Source organism: Eleutherodactylus coqui, chromosome 8 (genome assembly GCF_035609145.1).
Source record: "Eleutherodactylus coqui strain aEleCoq1 chromosome 8, aEleCoq1.hap1, whole genome shotgun sequence".
In the NCBI taxonomy this organism is placed as follows: Eukaryota; Metazoa; Chordata; class Amphibia; order Anura; family Eleutherodactylidae; genus Eleutherodactylus; species Eleutherodactylus coqui.
This window is the reverse complement of record NC_089844.1, coordinates 179,919,118-179,943,570: the sequence shown is the minus strand read 5'-3', so window position 1 is coordinate 179,943,570 and position 24,453 is coordinate 179,919,118.

The following is a 24,453-nucleotide window of genomic DNA, read 5'->3' as shown; positions in this document are numbered from 1 at the left end:
AGAAGACCCGGACTGCGCAAGCGCGGCTAATTTGGCCATCGGAGGGCGAAAATTAGTCGGCACCATGGAGACGAGGACGCTAGCAACGGAGCAGGTAAGTATAAAACTTTTTATAACTTCTGTATGGCTCATAATTAATGCACAATGTACATTACAAAGTGCATTATTATGGCCATACAGAAGTGTATAGACCCACTTGCTGCCTCGGGACATCTCCTTTAAGAATGAGAGCCCTACCCTCTCCATCCGAGTGTTGGGCTGTAAGCGTAAAGGGGATAGATTTGTAAAACCAAGTAGAGACCCCTTTTGAGGCGGACTCTGGGTGGGAGCTATGGAAGCACTGGTTGAAGAGACTCCCGGGCAACGAAAAGTGTCTGCCTCCCTTAAAGTGTGTCTCTTGTATAAGTAGAATTTTGGACTTACATTTTTTTAGGATCTCTGCCACGTTGTGCCTCTTGTTCGGAGAATTTAAACCTCGGACGTTGAACGATGTGACACGCATGTCCCCTACGCCGGTCCCGGAGGAGTTGACCATAGCTTAAGAGGGATATAGAAGGCAGTGCTTTTAGACAAGATGATCAGAATTAGTTATAAGTTAAAGGTTTAATTACTGCTTAGACTTCAACTAGCTTTAGAGTTTGGAGGAAGGTTGGAGTTGAGGGGAGAGGGAGGTGGGATGCGAGGGATAGGAGAAGTAGGTTGAGTACACAGACAGTGAGGGCAAAGAGTTTTCTACTAGTAGCAAATCTTTAAAACGCAGTATAAGGGGAACAAGAAGAGTTATGTGCTGTGGTAGCTGGAGAGGTTGCGCCCTCACTTGGAGAGGTATCAGCCTCAGCAACCAGTCCACACCACCAGAGCAGCTTCGACTACAACAATGTAAAACTGTGGTTATGCTGGACAGATTCAGGCGAAATCCGCTCAGTCAGTCGGGCACCACCACACCACAGCCCCTCTAGGGGGAAAAACAAAGTAAAACAGGCTAAACATTAACGGAAGGCTATGCGCCGTCAGATGCAAAAAAGAGATCTCTGCTTAGCTCTAGGTCAGAGCAAGCAGCAACATCCAGAAACAGATGGTCAGGTCAAATGTGCACAGTTCCTTTTCAGGTATCATCCTGGGTCATTTCCTCCTTATTCTTTTTCTTCCTGCTCTTTGGGGATTTGGAGTGTCCTGCATGTTGCCATCCTTCTACTTGGGTTAGATGAGGGAGCTTAGGAAGATCAGGTAGAGGCAGCCAACAGGGTAGATCGATTGGTTCTAGCCCCATTTGCTGCCAGCACTTATGCAGGTCTTCTGGTGAGCGAATGGTAATTCTTTGACCTTTAATGGATAGACCCAAGCCAAATGGGAATAGCCAGGAGTATTTAATGTCCTTGGCTCTCAGAGCTTCCAGGAGGGGTCTAAGCATCCTGCGTTTGGCTAGGGTAGATGGCGCTAAATCTTGGAAAAATTGAATGGCTGTTTCGTCATAATGCAAATTCTTCTTGTTTCTGGTAGCATTCAGGACCGCCTGAGCATCCGGGAACACTAAGAGCTTGCATATCACGTCTCTTGGGGGTTCTGAGGGTGATGGAGGCGGTCTTAGAGCTCTATGGATTCTTTCAATAGAAATATTTGCTGCTCTGTCCGCGCCCAATAAGGTAGTAAAGAGATCCATTGCAATTTTTGGGAGTGTTTCAGCTGCCCATGACTCAGGAAGTCCTTTGATTCTGATGTTACTGCGCCTATTCCTATTTTCTAGGTCTTCTTGCATAATTAAGGCGTGATTAAGTTGAGAGCGGTGTTCTTTGACGGCTTGGGCCATTTCTATTGAGTGGGAAATGATATTAGCTGAGGAAAACTCCAGATCTTCCACTCTTCTTCCTAGGTGTTTGAGTTCTTCTTTAATTTCCGATAACTCTGTGATGACAGGGCGTAGCGCCCCTGTAATCAGGTCTCTCATAAAGCTTTTGGAGATGCGTTCACTCTCCTTCCCCTCCGAGGATGCTTTGTCGTCCTTTTCAGTGTCACGGTTGAGTGATGCAGACATATTTCAGGTTTTTTTTACTGGATGGGTGAGGGGATCTGGAGCTACGCTCTTTCAGGAATTTCTGCGTATCTGTTTGTCCTTTGGTAGGGCGCGGGGTGCTCAGAGTATCAGAACTTTTGTCTCGGCTAGTTTTTCCCATAATGTACAGTCTTTTGGCGTAGAAAAGAGGTCGTGTAGTGGCGCCCTCGTGACCCAGCAGGTCTAGCTATGCTCCATGAGGGCCAGCTGTTGATTGTGTAATCTGCCGGTCTATGATCACTGAGCGAGTTGTTCGTCGAAGTATTAAGGTTGCACTGTAGAACTCTTATAGAAAAAATTCAGGCAATGCCTGTGCTGTGGATGATCGATGCAAGTATGATGATAGGAGGCTTCTTTATATAGAAAGGGGTACACGGGTACAGTGGAAGGGCTGTAGCGAAGGGCCACAGGGTGGAAGTGGTCAGTGCTCCTTTCGAAGTACCAGAAAAAATTCAGGCTTTGCCTGCGTTACAATTGTTTGCTATATTCCTGCCGGCTTTGTATTCTCACTCCCTTAGGTGAAGGTGGAGATGGAGGTGAGGGGAGGATTCAGGGGAGAGAAAAGGCGCAGCAGTTGGTTGGAGCGCAGGTGCTCTGGGTCTGGTCAGAAAGTTGTCTTGAGAGCTCTGTGAAAAAACCAGGGGCTGCGCAGGTTTGGATCGAGACCTCACTATGTTGTGCCTCTTTGGGCAAGGTCCTCGTTTTGTGCTGTTAGGTGAACAGAGTGGGGAGAGATGGTAAGGTCTCCCCGTACAGCTACAATGGTATAGAGTCCAGAACCAGCAAAAGAAAAAAGCAGGGGGGGGGAAGGGGTGATCCCTGCTGTACTGAAGATGGTGTTATTTGTACAGTTATCTAACTTTGTCTTGTCCTGTGCTCTGCTGGCAAGAGTAATCAGCACCTCTCTGTCTCACATGTGCAGCGTCAGGCTGAGATATACGGGCCTTATCAGCTCCTCTGCCCTCGGGTGGTGAGGGAGGGAGTGGGGGTCCGGGCCACAGCTCCGGGGCTTATCAGCTCCCTTGCCCTCGGGTGGTGAGGGAGGGAGGGGGGGGGGGGGTCCGGGCCGCAGCTCCGGGCTTATCAGCTCCCCTGCCCTCGGGTGGTGAGGGAGGGAGAGGGGGGGGGGGGGTCCGGGCCGCAGCTCCGCTGTTTTATCTCTATTTTTGCCGCTCGGGGCACCTCACTCACCCCACCGACCGTCTCTAGCTCAGTTGAGCTCCTGTGCCTGTTCAAGCGGCAGTGTAAGCTGTCTTTCTGTAGGAGTGAGGTGGCCGTGGGACTTCCGGTCCACCCCGGCTCCCAACTCGAGGCCGCGGCTTCTCCTTTGTAAATAGGCCCCGATCTTCTAAGTTGCTCGATTTGGGCAAGAGACCCCTCTTTTTGATCCTTGGCCTGCGAGGTAGACCTCACTATGTTGTGCCTCTTTGGGCAAGGTCCTCGCTTTGTGCTGTTAGGTGAACAGAGTGGGGAGAGATGGTAAGGTCTCCCCGTACAGATACAATGGTATAAAGTCCAGAACCAGCAAAAGAAAAAAGCAGGCGGGGGGGGGGGGAGGGGCGATCCCTGCTGTACTGAAGATGGTGTTATTTGTACAGCTCTCTAACTTTGTCTTGTCCTGTTCTCTGCTGGCAAGAGTAATCAGCACCTCTCTGTCTCACATGTGCAGCTTCAGGCTGAGATATACGAGCCTCATCAGCTCCTCTGCCCTCGGGTGGTGAGGGAGGGAGGGAGGGGGGGGGTCCGGGCCTCAGCTCCGGGGCTTATCAGCTCTCCTGCCCTCGGGTGGTGAGGGAGGGAGGGGGGGGGGGGGTCCGGGCCTCAGCTCCGGGGCTTATCAGCTCCCCTGGGGGCTTAACAGCTCTCCTGCCCTCGGGTGGTGAGGGAGGGAGGGGGGGTCCGGGCCGCAGCTCCAGGCCTTATCAGCTCCACTGCCCTCGGGGGGTGAGGGAGGGAGGGGGGGGGGGGGTCCGGGCCGCAGCTCCGGGGCTTATCAGCTCCCCTGCCCTCGGGTGGTGAGGGGGGGGGGGGGTCCGGGCCGCAGCTTTGCTGTTTTATCTCTATTTTTACCGCTCGGGGCACCTCACTCACCCCACCGACCGTCTCCAGCTCAGTTGAGCTCCTGTGCCTGTTCCAGCGGCAGTGTAAGCTGTCTCTCTGTAGGAGTGAGGTGGCCGTGGGACTTCCGGTCCGCCCCGGCTCCCAACTCGAGGCAGCGGCTTCTCCTTTGTAAATAGGCCCCGATCTTCTAAGTTGCTCAATTTGGGCAAGAGACCCCTCTTTCTGATCCTTGGCCTGCGAGGTAGCCGAGGCTTGTAGTGAGCAGCTCGCAAAGGGCTCAGGAAAGACCGTAGGTCTAGAAAACAGTCCTTGTATGCAGGAGCACTAAAGCTGTGCGCCTGAAGAGATATTCTGAGAAATAACTAATCAACTCTGTTAAAGGCCTTTTCAGCATCTGTGGTGAGGAGGGCTAATGGAGATTTTTTATGAAGGGCTAGGTGAATTAGGTTAAGAAGTTTTGAAGTGTTGTCCTTTGCTTCTCTATTCGGTATAAAGCCCACTTGTTCAGGGTTGATTAGGTCAGGCAAGATTAATTTTATTCTGTTGGCTAAGATCTTAGCATATAATGTAACATTGTTGTTAATTACAGATATGGGTCTGTAACTACTGCACCACTTTTACTGTGAATGAGGTAACGGAAATTTTACGCAACACTTATCTTCCTCCTTTTCAAGGTGGTACAAAGCCCCAGCCCTACTCAATAAAATAGATCCGGCTCATTCTCCCCTGTATTGGAGATGCTTAGATAGTATTGGTACGCACAACCAGATCTGGTTCTCATGTACGCTCCTATGACTATTTTGGGAGGAGATTCAAAGGAAACTGGGGCTTATCTTCATAATTAATATTACCCTCACACCTGAGATTATCTTCCTAAACATGGACACTCCAGGCCTCTTAATTGAGCATGAGTCTATTTTAGTGTTTCTCATAAGTGCAGCTAAAATCTTAATTCCCAGATACTGGAGAGATAGCACAGAGCCCCCCCCCCCCCCCCCCCCCATTTAAGAATGATATAACATGGTGAATATTATGTATTCCTTTGAGAAAATAAAGGCCAGATGAAAAGGGTACCTGGAGAGGGTCACGAACTTGTGGAACCCCTGGTTCACTTTCTCACATGGAGTCCCCGGTGCACAACCACAAAACGTTAATGCCCTCTAATTTACTTTCACCTTACTATTGGGTCACACTGCAGGACTGTCCTATTTTTTTGTATTTATGTTTTTATCTTTTTCTGATACTTCTAACTGTATTCTCAACAAAACTGTCATTGTTCCTTGTTTGTTTATAGAATTGAATGATTTATAATGTGATTACTCATTAATTCTACCGCCTCTTTGTAACCCCCCCCCTCTTTTTTTATTTACCATATTGATAAATAAAGAATATATGCAAAAAAAATCTGAATATTTAATTTTTACAATTAGCTTAGTGCTTACAGAGGATTGCTGCATTTTTGTGTTTGCTTGCTTTTGTTTGTGGACCACTATAAGGTGCAACATTTGGTGAATCTGCTCGAATGATTCCACTCTTTCATCACATTTACTAATCCGATGAAAGATCACATGTACATTTTCTTCATAAATCTAATATTAGCAGATGAAGACAGCTGTCTAAATGAACTGAGACTGAAATGTACAGAGCAGAGAAAGACTTGAACTGGGAAAATGTTTCTGGCAAAGCAGAAACTCAGCATCTTGGATGAGATAGAGGACTCAGAAGTAGATTCCCATAACAGAGCTGCTTCAGTAACCATTGCTGAACACTCGGCCTAGTAAGTATGTATTATAGCATGCTTCATCCCACCTGTCGGGATTTACACATTGTACATTTCATCAAGTTTTTACTCAATAGTCCATAAATGCTAAATACTTATTTTATACCATGACTTCCCAAGCTTACTCTACTGGTGACCTGAACTAATGAGAGGTAATCCATGAGAAATGTCTCAATAGCTTCCAATAAGTCCTGACAGATGTGCATGGGAAACAGAAAAACTATGCTACCTGCTCCCAGCATCTTCCAGGTGATGACATCAGGTTTAGATATCTGCATGCTAAATACAGTAGAGATGTCTATATACTGCATAAATTGCCGATTAATGCTTTCTAGGTAAGAGTTTATTTCTTAAAAGAAGATGAAGAGAAGACAGACCCCCGGTAATGGGACAGGGTTCTTCCTTCTTGCATTCTCGGATTTGTCTCTTGCAGCCCAGACCTCTCTCTTTGTATTTTTCCTCCTTTCTTACCTTCTCTCAGTGATCGGTAATGGTCTCATCATATTGGTTGTCATGTTTAGTCCTCGGCTCCACTCTCCGATGTATTTTTTCCTGACAGTTTTGTCATTTACTGAACTACTGTCAATCAGCTCTACAGTTCCTAAGGCTCTTCAGAGCTTCTTCCAGGTGGGAAAGACCATCTCCTTCATAGGTTGTGCCACTCAGTTTTCTGTCTTTACAGCAGCTGCAGCTTGTGAATGTGCCTTACTCACAGTGATGGCCTACGACCGCTACATGGCCATATGTCAGCCACTAAGATACATGTCTGTGATTACTATGACTGTCTGTTGGAAAATGACAATATTTAGTTTGATTTTTGCATTTGGAAATGCGGTTATTTTCACCAGTCTTGTGTTCAGTTTGTCCTATTGTGACTCCAATCTTATTGCCCACTTCTTCTGTGATACACCTCCAATGATCAGTGTAGCATGTGGGAATACTATTTCTATTGAAATTTATCACTTAATAATGAGTGTGATTGGGATTATATTTCCATCTACATTAATAATCTGCTCCTACGTCAAGATCCTGACCTCCATCTTCCTCCTCCGCTCTGCAGAGTCTCGTCATAAGGCCTTCTCCACCTGTGGTTCTCACCTGCTCTCTGTCATTATTTTCTTTGGGTCCGCCATGTTTGCTCACCTTCGATTTGGAAATCCATTTTCTTCTTTTGAGGACAGGATAGTGTCACTTTCCTACTGTGTCATAATTCCTACTATCAATCCCTTAATCTACAGCCTGAAGAACAATGAAATGAAGGAAGCTATCAGGAAACTAAACCTAAAAATTGTAGCCGTACATATGTGACATGAAAGTAACCCTTTCCTTCATGTAATATGAAACAATTTTACAAACATTACGTTGCTCTAGTGTCCTGTTTTGTTATAGTAATGATCACTGAGGACACCGTGGGTTAGGGTGGCTTCACACAAGCGTGTGCATGTCCCGTACATAGGTGCGCACACCACGTACGTGCACAAACACGTGTGAATGCAGGTGCGCATATTGCTTTCAATGGAGCCATGGCTGCTGCCGGTGGCACAATTGAACAATTGAAAGCAATGGTCTGCCGGCACCCCTTAATTGTTTTTCAGGGAAAAGCTTTAAATATAAGCTCTTCCCTGAAAACAACCGCTTTAGGGCGCCTACCCACTTGCGTTTGCGATTTCCGCGCGTGAAAAACGCAGCGTTTTTCGCGGCTTTTTCGTTAATTTCCATTGACATTCATGGGTGCATTAACAGAAAAATAAGGACACATATGCAACTGACAGTTCCTATGTTAAAAATTGCAACGGACCGAAAAAAAAAACGCAAATGGACAAGAACACATTCTATACTAATTGCTCTTCAGAAAAAACGCAAAACGCAAAGGAAAAAAAATCGCAAGTGGGTAGGCGCCCTTAGTGTAAAAAAAAAAGAAAATATATATAATTACCTGTCCGCCTCTGCCGTGCCCCCCACAGGAGATGTGCGGCAGATCTGTTCTTAATCCCCGCGAGGGAGTTTTATTTTTTTTTACACTAAAATGGTTGTTTTTTAGGGAGGAGTTTATAGTCAAAGCTCTTCCCTGAAAAACAATTAACGGGTAATCAAACCATTGCCTTCAATGGAGCTGCCGGCAGCAGCCGTGGCTCCATTGAAGGCAAGGCGTGCATTTCCTATGGTGCACGCATGTCCTATGTTTATAGGCGCACGCCTGTAAAAGACAAACGTGTGAACCCTCCATAGGGAATGCATTGGATGTAATAGACGCGTGTTTTTGTGCGTGCTTATGTGTGCGTGACACCACCCTTAGACCTTACTCTGTACATAAGGTCTGGCTCACATGACTGTATGCTGATTGCGCAGCACCCATGAAGTTTTTGCAAGTATAATACGTACTAGCAATCTCCTATATACTCTCATGCTGTCATGCAAAATACGCGCACAAAAATAATCACAGCACGTTCTATCTAGGAGTGTATTATGTGTGTATACATGCCAAGGTAGTGCATGGGGATTTGTGACACCCAACAAGTATGCATGTCCTTGCACACTTGCTGTGTACTCAAGCGTGTGTCTATCAGGAGCAATGTGCAGCTATTTACAGCTGTTGAAGGGTTTTTATTTTGCAGGATGAGTTGTACTTTTTATTAGTACCATTTGTTAATTTTGATCACTTTCTATTGCGTTTTTGTATGATGAGAAAGGCTGAATTAGCTATTTTTGCCACACTTTAATTTTTTTTCTATGCTGTGCACTCTGCAGATTAAATAATGTACTAGCTTCTTTCTCTCGGTCATTACAAATGCAGGGATACCACATGAGTAATTTTGATTTTAGTTTTTTTTTTTTACAAAGTAAGGGCGCCCACCCACTGGCGTTTGCGATTACCGTGCGTGAAAAACGCAGCGTTTTCGGCGCGTTTTTCGCGGCTTTTTCGCGGCCTTTTCGCGCCATTTCCATTGACATTCATGGGTGCATTAAGAGAAAAATAAGGACACATATGCAACTGACAGTTCCTATGTTAAAAATCGCAACGGACCAAAAAAAAACCCGCCAGTGGACAGGAACACATGTTATCTCTATGCCTGTGCAGGAAAAACGCAAAACGCAAAACGCAAACGCAGGTAAAAAAAACGCCAGTGGGTGGGCGCCCTAAAGGGTGAAAGGTGGGGTTTTGGCATTTTTATTTATTTATTTATTTTATACTTTTTTACAATTTTTTTTTTACTTTTTCAACTTTTTTTTAACATTTCTGTCCCTTTAGGGGACTTGCATAATCCTTCTTTTATTCTTCTAATACTCTGCTATGCTGAGGCATAGCAGGGTATTAGATAGACTATGACTAGAGATGAGCGAACGTACTCGTCCGAGCTTGATACTCGTTCGAGTATTAGCGTGTTCGAGATGCTCATTACTCGTAACGAGCACCACGCGATGTTCGGGTTACTTTCACTTTCATCTCTGAGACGTTAGCGTGCTTTTCTGGCCAATAGAAAGACAGGGAAGGCATTACAACTTCCCCCTGCGACGTTCAAGCCCTATACCACCCCCCTGCAGGGAGTGGCTGGCGAGATCAGGTGTCACCCGAGTATATAAATCGGCCCCTCCCGCGGCTCGCCACAGATGCGTTCTGACAGAGATCAGGGAAAGTGCTGTCTTGCTGGAGTTGCTATAGGGAGAGTGTTAGGAGTATTTTAGGCTTCAAGAACCCCAACGGTCCTTCTTAGGGCCACATCTAACTGTGTGCAGTAGTGTGGAGGCTGCTTTTTGCAGTGTTGCACTTTTTTTTTTTTTTCTATATCGGCCGTGCAGAGCATTGCACCCTGCAGTAATTATACATAGTCCAGGGCCAGTAGTGGTGGTGAGGCAGGGACAGAAGACATATTTATTGAATATAGGCAGTGGACCTTTCCAAAAACATTTGGGGAAAAAAATCTGTTTGGGCTGCCTGTGACTGTCCTCAGTGTACTGGGTCTGTGCTGGGTGTAGTTGTCCTCCTAATTCATACGCAGCCAGCTAAGTGTTACAGCAGGCTTGCGCAAAATTATTTCCTGGCTCTGCTGTGCATTCTGTAAGCGAAGTCAGCTTCCAACCACAGGCCAATAAGTGGCACATTTAATTACAGTGTTCTCTTTCTGCACTACTGGTAATACAGCATGCTGAGGGGTAGGGGTAGGCCAAGAGGACGTGGACACGGGCGAGAACGCGGAGGCCCAAGTCAGGGTGTGGGCACAGGCCGAGCCAGTGCAGTGGCCAGGGGTAGAGGCAGGGCCAGACCGAATAATCCACCAACTGTTTCCCAAAGCGACCCCTCGCGCCATGCCACCCTGCAGAGGTCAATGTACTCTACGGTGTGGCAGTTTTTCACAGAGACGCCTGACGACCGACGAGCAGTGGTGTGCAACCTTTGTCACGCCAAGATCAGCTGGGGAGCCACCACCACCAGCAAGCGCAGGCATATGATGGCCAAGCACCCCACAAGGTGGGACGAAGGCCGTTTACCGCCTCCGGTTTGCACCGCTGCCTCTCCCCCTGTGCCCCAACCTGCCACTGAGATCCAACCCCCCTCTCAGGACACAGGCAGTACCGTCTCCTGGCCTGCACCCACACCCTCACCTCCGCTGTCCTCGGCCCCATCCAGCAATGTCTCTCAGCGCAGCGTCCAGACGTCGCTAGCGCCACTGTTTGAGTGCAAGCGCAAGTACGCCGCCACGCACCCGCACGCTCAAGCGTTAAACGTGCACATTGCCAAATTGATCAGCCTGAAGATGCTGCCGTATAGGCTTGTGGAAACGGAGGATTTCAAAAGCATGATGGCGGCCGCGGCCCCGCGCTACTCGGTTCCCAGTTGCCACTACTTTTCCCGATGTGCCGTCCCAGCCCTGCACGACCACGTCTCCCGCAACATTGTACGCGCCCTCACCAACGCGGTTACTGCCAAGGTCAACTTAACAATGGACACGTGGACAAGCACAGGCGGGCAGGGCCACTATATCTCCCTGACGGCACATTGGGTGAATTTAGTGGAGGCTGGGACAGAGTCAGAGCCTGGGACCGCTCACGTCCTACCCACCCCCAGAATTGCGGGCCCCAGCTCGGTGCTGGTATCTGGGGCGGTGTATGCTTCCTCCACTAAACCACCCTCCTCCAACACAACCTCTGTCTCGCAATCAAGATGTGTCAGCAGCAGCAGCACGTCGCCAGCAGTCAGTGTCGCGCGGCGTGGCAGCACAGCGGTGGGCAAGCGTCAGCAGGCCGTGCTGAAACTACTCAGCTTAGGAGAGAAGAGGCACACAGCCCACGAACTGCTGCAGGGTCTGACAGAGCAGACCGACCGCTGGCTTGCGCCGCTGAGCCTCCAACCGGGCATGGTCGTGTGTGACAACGGCCGTAACCTGGTGGCGCTCTGCAGCTCGGCAGCCTCACGCACGTGCCATACCTGGCCCATGTCTTTAATTTGGTGGTTCAGCCCTTTCTGAAAAGCTACCCACACTTGTCATACCTGCTGGGAAAGGTGCGCCGGGTCAGCGTACATTTCCGCAACTCCAAGACGGACGCTGCCACCCTGCGCACCCTGCAACATCGGTTTAATCTGCCAGTGCACCGACTGCTGTGCGACATGCCCACACGGTGGAACTCTACACTCCACATGTTGGCCAGGCTCTATGAGCAGCGTAGAGCTATAGTGGAATACCAACTCCAACATGGGCTGCGTAGTGGGAGTCAGCCTCCTCAATTCTTTACAGAAGAGTGGGCCTGGTTGGCAGCCATCTGCCAGGTCCTTGGAAACTTTGAGGAGTCTACCCAGATGGTGAGCGGGGATGCTGCAATCATTAGCGTCACCATTCCTCTGCTATGCCTCTTGAGAAGTTCCCTGCAAAGCATAAAGGCAGACGCTTTGCACTCGGAAACGGAGGCGTGGGAAGACAGTAAGTCGCTGGATAGTCAGAGCACCCTCATGTCTATATCTCAGCGCGTTGAGGAGGAGGGGGAAGAGCATGAGGAGGAGGGGGAAGAGACAGCTTGGCCCACTGCTGAGGGTACCCATGCTGCTTGCCTGTCATCCTTTCAGCGTGTATGGCCTGAGGAGGGGGAGGACGAGGAGGAGGAGGATCCTGAAAGTGATCTTCCTAGTGAGGACAGCCATGTGTTGCGTACAGGTACCCTGGCACACATGGCTGACTTCATGTTAGGATGCCTTTCTCGTGACCCTCGCGTTACACGCATTCTGGCCACTACGGATTACTGGGTGTACACACTGCTCGACACACGGTATAAGGAGAACCTTTCCACTCTCATTCCTGAAGAGGAAAGGGGTTCGAGAATGATGCTATACCACAGGGCGCTGGTGGACAAACTGATGGTAAACTTCCCATCCGACAGCGCTAGTGGCAGAAGGCGCAGTTCCGAGGGCCAGGTAGCAGGGGAGGCACAGAGATCAGGCAGGGGAACATTCTCCAAGGCCTTTGCCAGCTTTATGGCTTCCCAGCAAGACTGTGTCACCGCTCCCCAGTCAAGGCTGAGTTGGCGGGAGCACTGTAAAAGGATGGTGAGGGAGTACGTAGCCGATCATACAACCGTCCTCGGTGACGCCTCTGCCCCCTACAACTACTGGGTGTCGAAGCTGGACACGTGGCCTGAACTCGCGCTGTATGCCCTGGAGGTGCTTGCTTGTCCTGCGGCTAGCGTCTTGTCAGAGAGGGTGTTTAGTGCGGCTGGGGGAATCATCACAGATAAGCGTACCCGCCTGTCAACCGATAGTGCCGACAGGCTTACACTCATCAAGATGAACAAAGCCTGGATTTCCCCAGACTTCTCTTCTTCACCAGCGGACAGCAGCGATACCCAAGCAATACGTAGGCTGCACCCGCGGATGGAAGCATCGTTCTCTATCACCATAAAAAACGGGGACCTTTTTGCTTCATCAATCTGTGAATACTATTCCTCCTCCTCCTCCTGCTCCTCCTCCTGAAACCTCACGTAATCACGCCGAACGGGCAATTTTTCTTAGGCCCACAAGGCTCAGTCATATAATTTTTGTAAACAATTTTTATACGTTTCAATGCTCATTAAAGCGTTGAAACTTGCACCTGACCAATTTTTATTTTAACTGGGCTGCCTCAAGGCCTAGTTACCAATTAAGCCACATTAACCAAAGCGATTAATGGTTTTCACCTGCCCTCTTGGTTGGGCATGGGCAATTTTTCTGAGGTACATTAGTACTGTTGGTACACCAATTTTTTGGGGCCCTCGCCTACAGTGTAATCCAATTAATTTTTTGCCCACCTGCATTACAGCTGACGTTACATCAGCTGTGCTGGGCACTGCAATGGGATATATTTATGTACCGCCGGTGGGTTCCAGGGAGCCACCCATGCTGTTGGTCCACACGGAGTTGTAACTACATGTGTCCACTTCTAAAGAACCCCAGTCTGACTGGGGCATGCAGTGTGGGCCGAAGCCCACCTGCATTAAACATGACATTACCTCAGCTGTGATGGGCACTGCAATGGGATATATTTATGTACCGCCGGAGGGTTCCAGGGAGCCACCCAAGCTGTGGGTCCACAGGGACTTCACAATAGGGAGTTGTACCTGCCTGTGTCTATGAATTAAAAACCCCGGTCAGGTTGGGGCATGCAGTGTGGGCCGAAGCCCACCTGCATTTAATCTGACGTTAGCTCTGCTGTCCAGGGCACTGCAATGGGATACATTTATGTCCAGCCGGTGGGTTCCAGGGAGCCACCCATGCTGTGGGTGCACACGGAATTCCCATTGCGGAGTTGTACCTGCCTGTGACTATTTATAAAAAAATGCGGTCTGACTTGGGCATGCAGACACCTTGACAGAATGAATAGTTTGTGGCACATAGGTTCCCCATTGCTATGCCTACATGTGCAGCTCCTAATGGCGGTGGCACAGGATTATATTTCTCATTGCTTCTGTACAGCATTGTGGGCTATCGCCCCGCCCCTTTTAAAGAGGGTCGCTGCCTAGCCGTGCCAACCCTCTGCAGTGTGTGCCTGTGGTTCCTCCTCATGGCAGACGCACTTATAAATAGACATGAGTGTGGCGTGGCATGAGGGCAGCTGAAGGCTGCGCAGGGACAATTCGGTGTGCGCTGTGGACACTGGGTCGTGCAGGGGGGGGGGGGGGTTGTGCAGCATGTAACCCAGGAGAAGTGGCAGCGGAGTGTCATGCAGGCAGTGATTGTGCTTTGTTGGAGGTAGTGTGGTGCTTAGCTAAGGTATGCATTGCTAATGAGGGCTTTTCAGAAGTAAAATTGTTGGGAGGGAGGGGCCCACTCTTGCCACTATTGTGGCTTAATAGTGGGACCTGGGAACTTGAGATGCAGCCCAACATGTAGCCCCTCGCCTGCCCTATCCGTTGCTGTGTCGTTCCCATCACTTTCTTGAATTTCCCAGATTTTCACAAATGGAAACCTTAGCGAGCATCGGCGATATACAAAAATGCTCGGGTCGCCCATTGACTTCAATGGGGTTTGTTACTCGAAACAAACCCTCGAGCATCGCAAAAATTTCGTCCCGAGTAACGAGCACCCGAGCATTTTGGTGCTCGCTCATCTCTAACTATGACGCTCAGACAAAGTCTGAGCGTCATAGCCTAATTTAACTGGCAGACTCAGAGGCTATAGTTAAGCCTCTGGATGCCAAAGAGACCCATCAGGACCCCCTGATCACATTGTGGGAGGTCCAATGGTGAGAGAGGGAGCCCCTACCTCTGTCAGCCCATTACATGCTGCAGTCGCACAGACCGTGGCATGTGAAGTGTTAAACAGCGGAAATTGTACATTTTCTCCAGCTCTCCCTGCCACGGGGACCATCTGCCGTCTTCTGACAAGCTGATGGTCTCTGTGACAACAACTAAACAGTGCAGGAGTTCAAAAAAAGAACAGGGAAGTTGCTAGCAGATCGCTTATATCTTCCTGCTTCTTTCTTTTAAGTCCTGCACTGTTTTTTTGTGGGGCTGTTCAGGCAGTGTGTGTGCAGAACACAATAACACAGCTTATGACATTGTGTTCTGCATGGTCCCATAGTGAAGCATAGCCCGGAAATCTTCCGGGCTATATCACTATGGGCAGTGGAGCTAGTGCTGGAAAATTTCTGCGACTGGCACTGAAGGGGTTAATACAGTATTCATCTGTCAAGACATATCTTTTAGTTATTTTCAAGGGTTACAAATCATAAAATTATGACATAGAGAAGTATGAAAACTCAAACACAAGGTAAGCAAAAGTTAAACATAGTTCAGAGGGACCCAAAAATGAAGTACATTAAATTAACCCCTTAGTGACCTTTTTTTTCTCCATTTTCTTCTTTTCTTCCTCCATTTAAAAAAAAAAATTGTTACTCCTTTATTCATCCATCAGCATAGCTGTATGAGGACTTTTTTTTTTTCTTTTTTCTGGGAGGAGTTGTATTTTTCATTGGTATTATTTAATGTACCATATAATGTACTCAAACTTTTTGAGAAAAATGGGAAAAAAATCACCATCTTTCAGTGTGCCTTGTTTATCCTGCACACAAACTGCAACAAAAATGACATGATAACTTTATTCTTTGGGTTAGTATCATCACTACAATACCAAACTTATACTGTTTTTGGTTTTTTTTGCTAAACTACTTGTATTTTTTTAAAGATATTTAATTTTTTGAATAATTTTCTGCAGCCATCTTCTGCAACAATAGCTTTCTTATGTTTCCATTTACATAGTTGTGTGAGGGCATATTTATTATGAGACATCCTGTAGTTTGCGTTGGTACCATTTTGGAATACATACAACTTTTTGATCACTTTTTGTTGCTTTTTGTTCTTGGAGACACGGTGACCAAAAAAGCCTATTTATGGTAGAGTTTTTTTTCATCATGCGTACTAAATAATGCGTTACTTTGATAGATCGGACATTTACAGATGTAGCAATACCGAATATGCATTTTTGTTTAATTATTTAGATTATTTTATTATAAATATGGCAAAACAGTTTTTTTTTAACTTTTATTATTATTTTTTTTTTAAATGAGTTAAACTTTATTGATTTTATTTTCACTTTTTTTTATTAGAGGGGATAACAACTTGCAACAGGGGTAGTGGGGGAGGGTAAAGGATATGAAGAAGGGGAGAGTGGAGAGAAGGGATTTTCCTGCTGTCCATTGTCGACTTGTGACTGAAAATGTGCTGCTCTGAGTGGCAATACTCATTACTTTTAAAATCAGCATGGTTGCTACAAAAATGTATAATCATTGGGCATATGGTTTAACTATGTGCTCAATCCTCCTTGGATGCATTTGGGAGATGGGTGAAAACTACTCAGACCCCGTATGTTTCTAAATTTCTCATGGGACCTTTTTGTCTAGCTCATCAGCTCTTCGAACCTATTTATATCAATGACCTTGGCCAACCATTGAGGGATGGTAGGTGCCTGGGGGTTGGAGCCATGCTAGGAGGATTAGAGATTTAGCTGCCAAAAGAAGTTGTGTAATCAAGTTAATTTTGGAAGGTCTGTAATCTGACAATAGTTTGAATAAGAACAAATATTCTGGAAGGAGGCTAAATGAGTTGGCAACTACGTGATGTATTTTAGCTTCTTCTGATTATAGTAAGGCCATATCAGAGGTCATGACCACCAGATGAAATGAACATGTGGGCTCCCTAACACACAACACCAGCATATGTTTGAGCTTGATAGTTGGTAAGCAAAAAGCCATTCTGGTGACTTATACCAGCGTGTCAGGAGTTTGTAATGATTTTCCTGTAATCTAATGCATCTACAATGGCCATGTTAGCTGCCTAAGATTGATTTCACCTCCTTGTCTGTCAGTTTTATCTTAAGCTCCATTTTCCAAGATCTAATATATGTAGGCCTGATTGTGTCCTGCTGTTCAATAAACTTTTTTTCAAGACATTAAATTTTTACACTGTGGCTGCATTGGATCAGAACAATCTGTTCAAATTCGGGTAGCGAGTGAGAGGATAGGAAAGTTACATTAAACTTATTCAAAGTTTTGGTTAAATGGATAATTTGTAGATGGTTGAGGTGGGTCTTGTTACCTGAGAATTTTTCAGTAAGCAATATACCCTTGAGAAGATATTGAGACCAAAGATCCAATATTGTTAGGTTGCCCAGAATCGATCATATGTATTTTGTGTGGTTGTCTAGCTTTGCTTCCGAGTAATCTGGAATGATATTTAGAGGCACAATGGGAGATGGATGGGGAGCCAACTCCCCGTGCAAAAAGTTCCAGACCTCAAAGGCTTCATCCAAGAGAGAATCACACAAAGCCTTTTCGTAGATTTTACATAAAGGAAGCCAGAGGTTGGTCCGTAGGTTGCTTGTGCCAGAGAGCTTACTATTTATGAGGGTTTTATCAATTCTAACCATCTGTTTAATTGGATTGATTTGTAATATAGCGACGTGTCAGATAGGTTGTTACCACCACTTTCCCTCCTCTAAACCAAAAGCTTATAAGCCAGTTGAGGTTTTCTCTGCTTCCAAATAAACTTGGAGAAAATTGTTTTGATATATTTGAAAGAGCAGTTTGAGGGGAAAATCGGCATTTGTAGTTTATATAGAATTTTCAGGACAACATATGTTTGCAGCAAACCAGGAGAGTAGAGGTAGGTCATATGATTGCAAGAGTGCAGTGATTTCTTTTAGAAGTGGGGGCAGGGCCATCCCTGTCTCATACCATTAGTGATTGGGAAGAGGAAAGAGAAAGTGGAATTGACTAATTTTAGTGTGTGGATTGGAGAATAATGAGAAGATTGCTTGGACTAGTGCAGGAGGGAGTTAAATTTATTCAAAACGGCTTGCATAAAGGTCCAATCCACTCTGACAAATGCCTTCTCAGCATCACTTCCTAACATACTTAGTGGGATCCCTTTGCTTTGGGCATATCTTATTACATGCAGAAGACAAACTGAATTGACTTTTCCCTCACGTCTTAACACAGATGCAGATTGTTCTTCGTTATTCAAGTTTGGGATAGACCACAATTTAACATTAAAGTTTAATAGAGAGATCGCTCTATAACTACCACAAAGTAGGGTAGTTACAAATCTCTCTTTATGGATAAGTGTAATGAAAGCCTTGAAAATTTTTATTTTTTCACATTTTCAACTGCAATACCTCAAATATGTGCTAACATACTGTACACATTTTAATGAGGTATATATTTCCATTTGTTTACTTTATTCTGTACACACATTTGAAAAACTTCAGTTTTTTTAACCATTTAGGAGACGTACAAATTTAACATTAATTATTAGAGATGAGTGAGCATACTCGTCCGAGCTTGATGCTCATTCCAGTACTAGGGTACTCGAGATGCTCGTTACTCGAGACGAGCACCACGCGGTACTCGAGTCAATTCCATTTCCTTCCCTGCATGTTTAGCGCCATTTTCTGGCCAATAGACATGCAGGGAAGGCATTACAACTTCCTCCTGTGACATTCCAGCCCTATCCCACCCCCCTGCAGTGAGTGACTGGTGAGATCAAGTGACCGCCGAGTACTTAAAGCGGTCCCGCCTGCGGCTCGCCTCAGGCACACACTGGGAGAGATCAGGAAGAGTGCTGCTGCTGCTATAGGGAAAGTGGTAGTGTAGGTTCCTGTCTTCAAGAACCCCAATGGTCCTTCTTAGGGCAACATCTGACCGTGTGCATTACTGTTGTGGCTGCTGGGAGCAGTTTTGCACCAAATTTTTTTTTTTCATCTCGGGCTGTGCAGGCTATTACAGCTATAGCGTTCTAAGTCTGCAGTCTGTAATACAGAGTATAGGGAAAGTGGTGCTGAGACAGGGAGAGTGGTAGTGTAGGATCCTGTCTACAAGAACCCCAACGGTCCTTCTTAGAGCTACCTCTAACTGTGTACATTTTACAGGTTGTCTGGTGGGAGTTGTAGTGCATCACTATTGCACAGCCAGACCTTTTTGCAGCCTTCCGTATAATTTTTTTCTGGCTGCAGTTTGCTTTACATTACCACTGTCAGCCTCCAACTGTACGCCAATAATACGATACTTTTATACACCGGTCTGTGTCTGCCGTGAACTTAACGCACAGCATATGGCCACAGCCACTAATAGAGGGAAAGTCATATACACTATATAGCCTGCATTCTTTTTTAAAAAAAAAATTAAAAAAAGCTCCTTTGTGGGCTACATCTGACCATCGACATTTTACAGGATGTCTGGTGGGAGTTTAGCGCATCACTATTGCACAGCTAGGCCTGTTTGCAGCCTTCTGTATAATTTTTTTCTGTCTGCAGTTTGCGTTACACTACTGCTGTCAGCCTCCAACTGTACACCAATAATTCCATAATTTTTTACACCGATCTGTGTCTGCAGTGAACTCAACGCACAGCGTACGACCACCGCCACTAAAAGACGGAAAGTCATATACACAATATATAGTCTGTATTCTTTTTCAAAAAGAAAAAAAAAAGATCCATCGTTGGGCTACCTCTGACCGTCTGAAATTTACAGGGTGTCTGGTGGGAGTTGTAGTGCATCACTATTGCACAGCTAGGCCTGTTTGCAGCCTTACGTATTCTTTGTTTCTGCTTGGAGTTAGCAGTACAATACGGCTCTCAGCGTGAAAGTGTACGCAAAAAATTACATAATTACTTAAACCGGTCTGTGTCTGCAGTGAATTTGACGCACAGCATACGGTCAACACAGCCACTGATGGAGGGAAAGTGATATTTACACTATACAGCCTGTATTCTTTTTTTTTTAAAAAAAAAGCTCCTTCGTTGGGCTGCATCTGACCGTCTGCATTTAACAGGGTGTCTGGTGGGAGTTGTAGTGCATCACTATTGCACAGCTAGGCCTGTTTGCGACTTCCTTACAATTTTTTTCTGCCTGGAGATTGTGTTACATTACCCCTCACAGCGTCAAAGTGTACGCAAATGATCTCATAATTATTTACACCGATCAGTGTCTGCAGTGAATTTGACGCACAGCGTACGGCCACAGCCACTGATAGAGGGAAAGTTATATACACACTATACAGCCTGTATTCCTTTTCCAAAAAAAAAAAAAAAAGCTCATTCGTTGGGCTACCTCTGACTGTCTGCATTTTACTGGGTGTCTGGTGGGAGTTGTAGTGCATCACTATTCCACAGCTAGGCCTGTTTGCAGCCTTCCGTATTCTTTGTTTCTGCCTGGAGTTAGCGTTACAATACCACTCTCAGCGTGAAAGTGTACGTAAATAATTCCTTAATTATTTACACCGCTCTGTGTCTGCTCTATTCATAATCCACGATGCTGAAGAATAGGGGTCAAGGACGTGGACGCGGGCGAGGACGCGGAGGTCCAAGTGAGGGTGTGAGCACAGGCCGAGTTTCTGGTCCAGGTGAATCACAGCCGGCTGCTGCGGGATTAGGAGAGAGGCAAGTTTCTGGGGTCCCCAGCTTCATATCACAATTTATGGGTCCACGTGGTAGACCTTTATTACAAACAGAGCAGTGTGAGTAGGTCCTGTTGTGGATGGCAGAAAAAATGCATCCAGCAATGTATCGACCACCCAGTCTTCTACGCAGTCCACTGCTGCAACTCTGAATCCTCTGTCTGCTGCTCCTCCTTCCTCCTACCTCCTCACTCCATGAAAATGACACATTCTGATGAGCAGGCAGACTCCCAGGAACTGTTCTTGGGCCCCTGCCTTGTTTGGGAAAAAATGGTTCCTTTGTCACCTTAGGAGTTTCTCGTAACCGATGCCCAACCTTTGGAAAGTTCCCGGGGTCCGGGTGATGAGGCTGGGGACTTCCGGCAACTGTCTCAAGAGCTTTCAGTGGGTGAGGAAGACGATGATGATGAGACACAGTTGTCTATTATTTAGGTAGTAGTAAGGGCAGTAAGACCGAGGGAGGAGCGCAGAGAGAATTCGGAGGAACAGCAGCTGGACGATGAGGTGACTGACCCCACCTGGTTTGCTAAGCCAACTGAGGACAGGTCTTCAGAGGGGGAGGCAAGTGCAGCAGCAGGACAGGTTGGAAGAGGCAGTGAGGTGGCCAGGGGTAGAAGCAGGGCCAGAGCGAATAATCCACCAACTGTTTCCCAAAGCACCCCCTTGCGCCAAACCTCAGTGCAGAGGCCTAGGTGTTCAAAGGTGTGGATATTTTTCAGTGAGAGCGCGGACGACCGACGAACAGAGTGTGCAACCTGTGTCGCGCCAAGATCAGCCGGGGAGCCACCACTACCAGCCTCACCACCACCAGCATGTACAGGCATATGCTGGCCAAGCACCACACAAGGTGGAACGAAGGACGTTCACCGCCTCCGGGTCGCACCACTGACTCTTCCCCTGTGCCCCAACCTGCCACTCAGATCTAACCCCCCTCTCAGGACACAGGCACGAGCGCCTCCCGGCCTGCACCCACACCCTCACCTACGCTGTCCTCGACCCCATCCAGCAATGTCTCTCAGGGCAGCGTTCAGCTGTCGATAGCGCAAGCCTTGGAGCGAAAGCGCCCGCACGCACATTGCCAAATTAATCAGCCTGGAGATGCTGCCGTACAGGCTTGTGTAAATGAAGGCTTTCAAAAACATGATGGCGGCGGCGGTCCCACGCTACTCGGTCCCCAGTCACCACTATTTTTCCCGGTGTGCCGTCCCAGCCCTACACCAGCACGTCTCCCGTGCCTTCACCGACGCGGTTACTGGGAAGGTCCACTTAACTACGGACACGTGGACTAGTACTGGCGGGCAGGGCCACTATATCTCCCTGATGGCACATTGGGTGAATTTGGTGAAGGCTGGGACTGAGTCAGAGCCTGGGACTGCACATGTTCTACCCACACCCAGAATTACGGGTCCTACCTCGGTGCTGGTATCTGTGGTGGTCTATGCCACTTCCTATAAACCCTCCCCCTCCTCCTCCTACGCAAGCAACCTCTACCTCTCAATTAAGAAATGTGAGCAGCACGTCGCCAGCAGTCAGTGTGGCGCGGCGCACTACTCAGCCTAGGTGACAAGAGTCACACGGCCCCCGAACGGTTGCAGGGTCTGACAGAGCAGACCGACCTCTGGCTTTTGCCGCTGAGCCTCCAAACGGGCATGGTCGTGTGTGACAACGGCCGTAACCTGGTGACGGCTCTGCAGCTCGGCAGCCTCACACACGTGCCATGCCTGGCCCATGTCTTCAATCTGGTGGTTCAGCGGTTTCTGAAAAACTACCCGCACTTATCTGACCTGCTCGGCAAGGTGCGCCGCGTCTGCGCACATTTCCGCAAGTCCACCACGGACGCTGCCACCTGGAGTACCCTGCAACATCGGTTCAATCTGTCAGAGCACCGACTGCTGTGTGACGTGCCCACACGGTGGAATTATACGATGCACATGTTGGCCAGGCTCTATGAGCAGCGTAGAGCAATAGTGGAATACATACTCCAACATGGGCAGCGTAGTGGTAGTCAGCCTCTCCAATTCTTTACCGAGGAGTGGGCCTGGATGGCAGACATCTGCCAGGTCCTCGGAAACTTTGAGGAGTCTACCCAGATGGTGAGCAGCGACGCTGCAATCATTAGCGTTACCATCCTGCTGCTATGCCTGCTGAGAAGTTCGCTGCAAGGCATAAAGGCCGACGCTTTGCGGTTGGAACAGGAGACGGTTGATGACAGTATGTCGCTTAATAGCCAGACCACCCTCATGTCTATATCTCAGCGCGTTTTGGAGGAGGAGGAGGAGGGGGAGGAGCAGGAGGAGGGGGAAGAGACAGCTGGGCACACTGCAGAGGGTACCCAAGCTGCTTGCCTCTCATCTGTTCAGTGTGTATGGGCTGTGGAGGAGGAGGAGGAGGAGGATCCTGAAAGTCATCTTCCTAGTGAGGGCAGCCATGTCTTGCGTACTGGCACCCTGGCACACATGGCTGACTCAATGTTAGGCTGCCTTTCTCGTGACCCTCACGTTAGACGCATTCTGGCCAACACGGATTACTGGGTGTACACCCTTCTTGACCCACGGTAAAAGAAGAACCTTTCCACTCTCATTCCCAAAGAGGAAAGGGGTACGAGAGTGATGCAATACCACAGGGCCCTGGTGGACAAAGTGATGCTAAACTTCCCATCTGACAGCGCTAGCGGCAGAAGGCGCAGTTCTGAAGGGCCAAGTAGCAGGGGAGGCACAGAGATCAGGCAGCATGTTCAGCGCAAGCAGGGGGACACTCTCCAAGGCCTTTGTCATCTTTATGGCTCCCCAGCAAAACTGCATCACCACTCCCCAGTCAAGGCTGAGTTGGAGGGAGCACTGTAAAAAGATGGTGAGGGAGTACGTAGCTGATTGAACCACTGTCCTCCGTGATGCCTCTGCTCCATACAACTATTGGGTGTCAAAGCTGGACATGTGGCACGAACTTCCGCTGTATGTCCTGGAGGTGCTGGCTTGCCCTGCCGCTAGCGTCTTGTTATAGAGGGTGTTTAGTGCAGCCTCGGGAATCATCATGGATAAGCGTACCCGCCTGTCAACTGACAGCGCCGACAAGCTTACACTCATAAAGATGAACAAAGCCTGGATTTCCCCAGACTTCTCTTCTCCACCGGCGGAGAGCAGCGGAACCTAAAGATTCTTTTTGCTGCAACCGCAGATAAAAGCACTCTTCTCTATCACAGGAAAAACGGGACATTTAGCTTTGTCAATCTGCCTCTGATATTAGTCCTCCTCCTGCTACTCCTCCACCAGAAACAACATGTCATCGCGCTGAACTGCCAATTTTTCTGCGGCCCAAAAGGCTCATCTAACAATGTTTTAACAATTTTTAAAAGTTTCAAAAGTATTGATACTTTAACATGAACCAATTTTTTTGACAGGGCCGCCTCCGGGCTCTGTTACAAATTAAGCAACAGCGAGCTGTATCTTTCAAAAAATATTTATGGGTTTCACCTGCCCTCTCGGTTGATAAATTTTTCAGAGGTACACTTGTACTCTTGGTACACTAATTTTTTGAGCCCACGCCTACACTCATGGTATCCCAATGTTTCAGAGGTTGGCCTATACTCTTGCTACAGAGATATTACTGGGGTCTGCCTGCCTATACTTCTGCCACATTAATGTTACAGGGGTCGGCCTATACTTCTGCCACGTAAATGTTAAAGGGGTCTGCTAATACTGCTGCTAAAAAATTGTACCAGGCGTCTGCCTATACTTCTGCCACATAAATGTTACAGGGGTCTGCCTATACTGCTGCTCCATAAATGTTACAGGGGTCTGCCTATACTACTGCCACGTAAATGTTACAGGGGTCTGCCTATACTGCTGCTCCATAAATGTTACAGGGGTCTGCCTATACTGCTGCTACAGAAATGTTACAGGGGTCTGCCTATACTGCTGCCTCTTAAATGTTACAGGGGTATGCCTATACTTTTGCTACAAGAATGTTACTGGGGTCTGCCTATACTTCTGCCACGTAAATGTTACAGGGGTCTGCCTATGCTGCTGCTCCATAAATGTTACAGGGGTCTGCCCATACTTCTGCCACGTAAATGTTACAGGGGTCTGCCTATACTGCTGTTACAGAAATGTTACAGGGGTCTGCCTATACTGCTGCTGCAGAAATGATACTG